This window comes from Onychomys torridus, chromosome 12 (assembly GCF_903995425.1).
Source record: "Onychomys torridus chromosome 12, mOncTor1.1, whole genome shotgun sequence".
Classification (NCBI taxonomy): Eukaryota; Metazoa; Chordata; class Mammalia; order Rodentia; family Cricetidae; genus Onychomys; species Onychomys torridus.
In genome coordinates this window covers 74972030-74978920 of record NC_050454.1, presented here as the reverse complement: position 1 = coordinate 74978920, position 6891 = coordinate 74972030, and positions in this window count along the sequence as shown.

The following is a 6891-nucleotide window of genomic DNA, read 5'->3' as shown; positions in this document are numbered from 1 at the left end:
CTCCCTCTTACTGTCTCCAGTCTCTCTTCCTCCTCCTCCTTCTCCTCCTCCTCCTCCTTCTCCTCCTCCTCCTCCTTCTCCTCCTCCTCCTCCTCCTCGTCCTCCTCCTCCTCTTCCTCCTCCCCCTCCCTGTTCCATTTCTCAGTCAGCTCAGACTTAGTTTCAGTTTCATTTCTCGGTACATGGAAAATTAACTCAGTCTGTGCAGAGAAACAGATACAGTGCTCAGGTCCAGGAGAAAGCTGGAGGGAATCTGGGTGAGTGGGAGGAGCCTCAGGGAGGAGACAATGCCTGGAGGAGGGGCAGCTGTGGGCTCAGTGGGCAGTGCTGGCAGGAGGAGGCCTAGGAAGGGTATGTGGCAAGGAACAGGGAGCCTGAACATAAGAGAAAGAACTGAGCTGGACAGGAATCGGTGGGTGGCCTTAGAACAAGGACCTGCCTAAGGCTGCCAGTCCCCCTGCACTCTGACTGCCATGCTGCAGAAGCTGCCACACTGTTTTGCTGGTGCCCAGGCCTGAAAGAATTATAGAGCAAACCCAGATCTCCAGAGCTTAGGCTCTGCCCTTGCCTCAGGAGAAGTCCCTCTGCTGCTGGGCTGCTCCCTGGACCAGTCCTGTGTGTTTTCTCTTCTGTGTGTGTCACCTCTTCCCAGAGGTGGCTGTGTTTCATGCAGGGTGTTTGGACTGAAGAAACGTTTCTGAGGACACAGCAGACAGGCATTGATGCAAGTGTGCTCTGGGTTTACATTAGAGGAGCCTGGGAGCAAAAGCATTGGGGGCATGAGGACTTGGGGACCAGAAGACAGTCCATAGCCAGAGCTCATTTCCAGCTTCCTGACAGAAAGGAAAGGTGTGGTGACCACCGTGTCCTGCTCTCTGGTCATTGTATCCAGTTACCAAACACATTGCTGGAGAGAGCAGGTGAGCAGCTGATTGCTGTGGTGGTGTGGATGAGATGTCTCCATAATCTTAGACATTTGAATACTTGGTCCCCAGTTTGGGTATTTTATGAGGTGTGATATTGCTGAAGGAAATATGTCACTGTTGCAGGCTTTGAGAGTTTAATGACTTATGTCATGTCTAGTTCACTCTGTCTGCTTTCTGCTTGTAGTCTAAGGTGTGAGCTTCAGCCTGCTTACTGCTCTAGTACCTTCTGCCTCCACCCTTCCATGCTGAACTCTTATCCTTCTGGAACCATAATCACATAAAACTCTTCCTTCATCAAGTTGCCTTGGTCATGGTATTTTTGAGACAGGGTTTCTTTGTGTAGATCTGGTTGTCCCAGAACGAGTTCTGTGGACCAGGCTGGCCTCAAACTCACAGAGATCCAGTAACTTTTCCTCCTGAGTGCTAAGATTAAACATGTGTACAACCATGGACCAGCCATGATGTTTTACCACAGCAATAGAAAAGTAACTAAGACACCAGCAAGAGGGGAAATCTCTGCTATAATTTTCAGATGCTTTGACCAGATGCCAACCTACCCTGCTAAGTGGAAGCATTGTGCTATAGATCTTTGTGGCCCATAGAGCTGGACACTGCTAGACTCACCAGAGCTGCATTTCTAGTGTGAGCTGAGACCTGTCATTGCAGAGGTGTCCTCCTTTGCCTTCTGAAACAGAAGTACAATCCTCCCCTTAAATGAACTAAATAAATAATAAAGGAAGTACATGACTGTTTCTAGGTATAGAGAAGAAGAGAGTTTATTATAGATAAAAGGAGAGCATAGGCAAAGACAGGGATATCTGGGAGAGTCCAGGGTGAACACATCCTGAGCCATGTGTGGAGATGGGGTAGGGATGGGGAGAGAAACTAGTGACCAAGAGGGGTGGCCTGGACCAAGAGACTGGCCAAAAGACTCGCATAGCTAAAATGGTTGAGTTATAGAGGTGCCAGGGGAGCTGGGAGAAGGGTAGCCCAGCCTAATACTTGGGCTGGAGAGTTTACAGTCAGGGGCAGCGTATGCCAATCAGAAGGGCACTCTAATAGGTAGAGACTGAGGGATGCTCGGAACACCTGGTGCCTAGTGTCCATTTTTATATGTTAATGGACACTTCAGGTAGCCATTTGTCCCAGGTTTGATACCTAACATCCCAGCCTTTTTTGATAACAAATAAATGATAAGGGTGCTGGGAGCCACAAAAAATATGAAGTAGGACTTTATCTGAATATGGAAAAAGAAAATACCTGGGAGAAGCCAAGGGCCTTTTAGTGGTAAAGCCAAGGCTCAAGGCATCTTGCTGATATTAGCCATTTCCCTGCACTGAAATTTCTTGCGTGCTATTGTGGCTCTTCCATTCGAATTCTTTTTCTGAGAACAGTGTTTTCGATCATGCATTGGGCACAATTTCCCCTCTAAAATGGAATATTTAGATAACCTTCATTGCTGACAGCACTAGTGCAGCCAGAACTCAATTTCAAGCTTCTCTGTAACTAATGTCATTAGCAACATCCAGCCAGAACCATCTCTGCACCAAAGCATCTCAGCTGAGAAACTTTCCAGACTTTTTAAGAACAGACCATCTGTCAGAGAAGATAAAGATTTACACTGATTTTTGCCCAGGCATGACCGATGTGCTAAATAAGCTTAAAATTTTCCTTTTCCAAATATTATCTCTAGTTCTAGACCACCCTTTAACAATTAACAGGTGCACCTAGTTGTACACAGGTTGCCTAGCCACTGAGTGCATGCCCCTGCCCTGCCAGAAAACAGGCAGCAGCTGAGATAGCTGGACAGATAAGGAACCAAAGTAAAATAAAACAATTTTATTTTCACTCGTCACTGATAGACTCCTAACACTTTACCTAACCACTTCTAAAAATAGAGTTTGCACACATAAAATTCCCTTTGCTTAGATTTTAGCTGAACTTAGCCCCTAGATGTTTCATTTTCCCATTAGTCACTTCCCTTTTGAGTTGCAGGTGACAATTTGTGCTCTTTTGTGTGGATCTTATTTCCCCTCCTTTTGACCTTGAGGGAATTCAAGCCTGGTGACTTTGCCTTAGCCAGAGCATTGCTCTTGCATGGGTATATAACTGTAAACCTCAGAGACTGGAGAAGACTAGATTGGAGGACCAGAAGAAAGAAATAGAAGAATGAGATGGAAGATGAGGAAGAGCCAGGTGGGGGAGAACAAGATGAGGGAGAACAATTTGAGAACGGAGAAGCTGGGAGAGGAGCTAAGATGGGCAAAAACTAGGTGGACGAGAACCTGGATGGGGCAGAACTAGATGAAGGAGTTAAGATAGCACTTACAGGGAACAGCAGAGAAATAGAGAGAGAAATCAGGCAAGGAAGGAGCTAAATAAGAGAGCAGAATAGAAGCTTTGTGGAGAAAGAACTGACTCAAGAATAAAGTGAATGGATTAAAGAGATCTGTGTATGTAGATTCATTTTTATCATCATGGATTAGATTATCAGCTGATTGTAGATTCTTCCATGGACATGGGGAGAAGGCTATCAAGGGGCTGGATGCCAATAGTCTTCATTACAAGGAGTGATGTAATCATGATTACTTCATGTTTACATTGGGATTTTATTGTTGGGGACCCAAGAAAGCTCGAATGTTGGCCATGGCCAGGGAGAGCAGGCTGTTTCACTCACTGTCCAGGGTCTGTGGCACCTTCTGGGGTTAGGGAAGTACAGGCCAAATTGGCTAGTTTAAGGGGCTGAACCACTTGCGGATAGCCACTTTGGAGCCTCTAGGACGTAGATTCTGAAGCAACACCTCAGGCTGTCCGGTTGCTAGATAACAGTAGTTGATTTGCCATCTCTTGGGACAGATAGCCTAGGGAGAGAAGGCACAATTAAGGAGTTTAGGAGTGCTGTGGATGTCTTTTTGTATGCTGTGAATATATGTTGCTCTGATTGGTTGACAAATAAAGCTCTTTGGCCAATGGTGAGGCAGAATATGTTAGATTGAACATTCTAACTAGAGAGAGGATAGAGAAAGGAGAACTGAGGAGACACTGCTAGCTGCCACCAGGAGAAGCAAGATATAAAGAACTGGTAAGCCACAAGCCACATGGCAAAGTATAGATTTATAGAAATGGGTTAATTTAGGATGAAAGAGCTAGCTAGCAACAAGCCTGAGCCATTAGGTCATATAGTTTCAACGTAATACAATCCTCTGTGTGTTTGTTTGGGTCTGGGCAGCTGCAGGCCTAGGCAGGACTGGAGAAAACATACAGCTACATAGGGGGAAATTTTTACTCAGGGTATACATTTGAAATGTCCAAGCCCATAGTCCTGGTAACTGTGGGAGGGTGTTGCAAGATCAGGGAAAGAGGGAAAGATCTCATCCTCAAAAATAGAAAGGTGGGGAACTTAGGAGTATTTATCTGGAGTCTATCTGACTTGTGAGAAGTGGATTCAAGTTGATTCTCTGAAAGTTATTTTTAAAGTTAACAAAAAGAGAAATGTTTTAGCCAGGCAGTAATGGTACTCAACTTTAATCCCAGCACTCTGGAGGCAGAGGCAGGTATATCTCTGAGTTCCAGGCCAACCTGGTCTACAGAGCAAGTTCCAAGACAGCCAGAGTTGTTACACAGAGAAATCTGTTTTAAAAAGCAAAGAAACAAATGAACAAAAATAAAAGTTTTAGATATATTAACATGACCACTCTTTGTTATCTGTACTAAAATTCACAGTGTGGAAAAGGGCAGTTGACTCAAACTTTTGATTCATAGTGAAAGTTTGGGAACCCAAAACTTATTCTGGGTAAAAGCATCTGTGTGTTTATCCCCTTTCAGAGTCAGCTGGAGACCTAGTAGCTTTAGGAAAGTGAAGCCTGAGGCCTGAGTTTTACATAAAAGAGAAGGTAGCTATAGCCTTGGTGGAGGAGTTGCTAAGCTTGTTGCTATAAACTATAGTCAGTCAATATCATCAGGATAAATTATAGCAGGAGGTTTAATTGAAATGGCTTATATATCAGTTAAAATGACCAAATCTCACATACTACCTAGATGGTTACCCTAGGCTTCCATGGTCTCAATGGCTTTGTTGGGGACAGTGGTTATAGGTCTTGGGCTGTCATACAGGACAGCATTTAATCTCCAGCTGCCACATAGAGTACATGGGCCTTTGGCTGCCAACCAGGTGTGAGAGACTTTCCTGTGGAGAAGGAACTTGGAGCAGTGACCTCACTTTGAATAGGCACAGAAGGTCCATCAACTCAAAAGGGTCCATAGCTTGGGCAGAGCTCTGGAAACAGGCAAGGCAGGGGCAGTTTCATCCAGTGGTTGGAGTTACCATATTCCATTGGAGTCATTATGCTCCAATTGTCTTATTTGGAGACCTTAGTGTTCTGAGTAGGAGCATTTTTCTCTATAATGGGAAGCTTTCTAAATATTTTAAATGCCATATTCAGCAAATCTCTGAAGAGTTTGAGGACCATTATCTATTAAGTATACCTGATTTTAGGCTTAAGCTTGAAATCACATAGAGGATGCTCAATAAAGCTTATCACTAAATGAATTACATAACACTTCTTAAGTTAATAGCTTTTTAAAATAATTTTTAATTAAAAAATTTCTTTCATTTTACATACCAACCCTATTTCCCCTCCATCCTCTTCTCCACTCCACCTCCACCCCCTCCCATCCCACCCTCATCCCCTCCTTATAGGGGGGTAAGGCCTCCCTTGAGCAGTCAACGCAGGCTGACATATCATGTTGGCGCTAGACCTAGTCCCTCCCCCCTGCATCACACCTTAGGAAATGGACTTTAAATAGCTGGTTCATAAGTCCTGGTACCATTGCCAGGGCACCCAAAAACTCATCAAGCCATGGATCTTTCACTCACATTCAGAGGGCCAAGTGTGGTCCAATGCAGGCTCCCCAGCTGTCATTTCTGAGCCCATGAGCTCTCACTAGCTTGGGTCAGCTTATCTGTGGTTTTCCCCATCACGATCCTGACCACCCTTGCTCCTATAATCTTCCCTCTCTTCAACTGAACTCCAGGATCTTGGCCAAGTGCTTGGCTCTGGATCTCTGCACCTGCTTACATCAGTCACTACATATAGGTCCCATGATGACAATTATGGTAGGAACAATGTGAGTTTAGGGAAGGTTAGTTGAAGCACCCTCTTCACCATTGCTAATGAATCTTTGCTGGGACAATCTTGTGAGTTCCTGGGGTTTTCCTAGCTGCAGATTTCTCCCCAGCCCCTTAATGGGACAACTCTGTCAAGCTAATGTCTTTCATTGATCTCCCTCCCCATCTATCCCTCAATTCAAAAATCTAGAACCCTTATGTTCCCACCTCCCAACCTTTTCCTTCTATTTTTCCCAACTCAGTTTACCCAGTAAATCTTAACCCTTTCTCCTTCCTAGGGAGATCCATGTGTTTCCCTCTTAGGGTCCACCTCTTTTCCTAGCTTCTCTGGGGTTGTGGACTATAGCCCAGTTATCCTTTGCTTTGCTTGTAACATTCACTTATGAATGAGTTACATACCATGTTTGTCTTCTTGGTTCTAAGTTACCTTACTCAAGGATGATTTTTTTCTAGTTCCACCCATTTGCCCACAAATTTTCATGGTGACATTTTCTTACAGCTGCATAATACTCCATGGTGTAAATATGCCATGTTTTCTTTATCCATTCTTTCAGTTGAAGGGCATCTAGGTTGTTTCCAGGTTCTGGCTGTTACAAATAATGCTGCTATGAACATAGTTGAGTAAATGTCCTTGTGGTGTAGTTGAGCATCTTTTGGGTATATGCTCAGGAGTGGTATTGCTAGGTCTTATGGTAGATTGATTCCCAATTTTTAAGATACGTCCATACTGATTTCCAGAGTAGCTATACAAGATTGCGTTCCTTGGGCCATGGCAGGGAGAGCAGGCTGTTTCCACTCACTGTCCAGGGTCTGTGGCACCTTCTGGGGTTAGGGAAG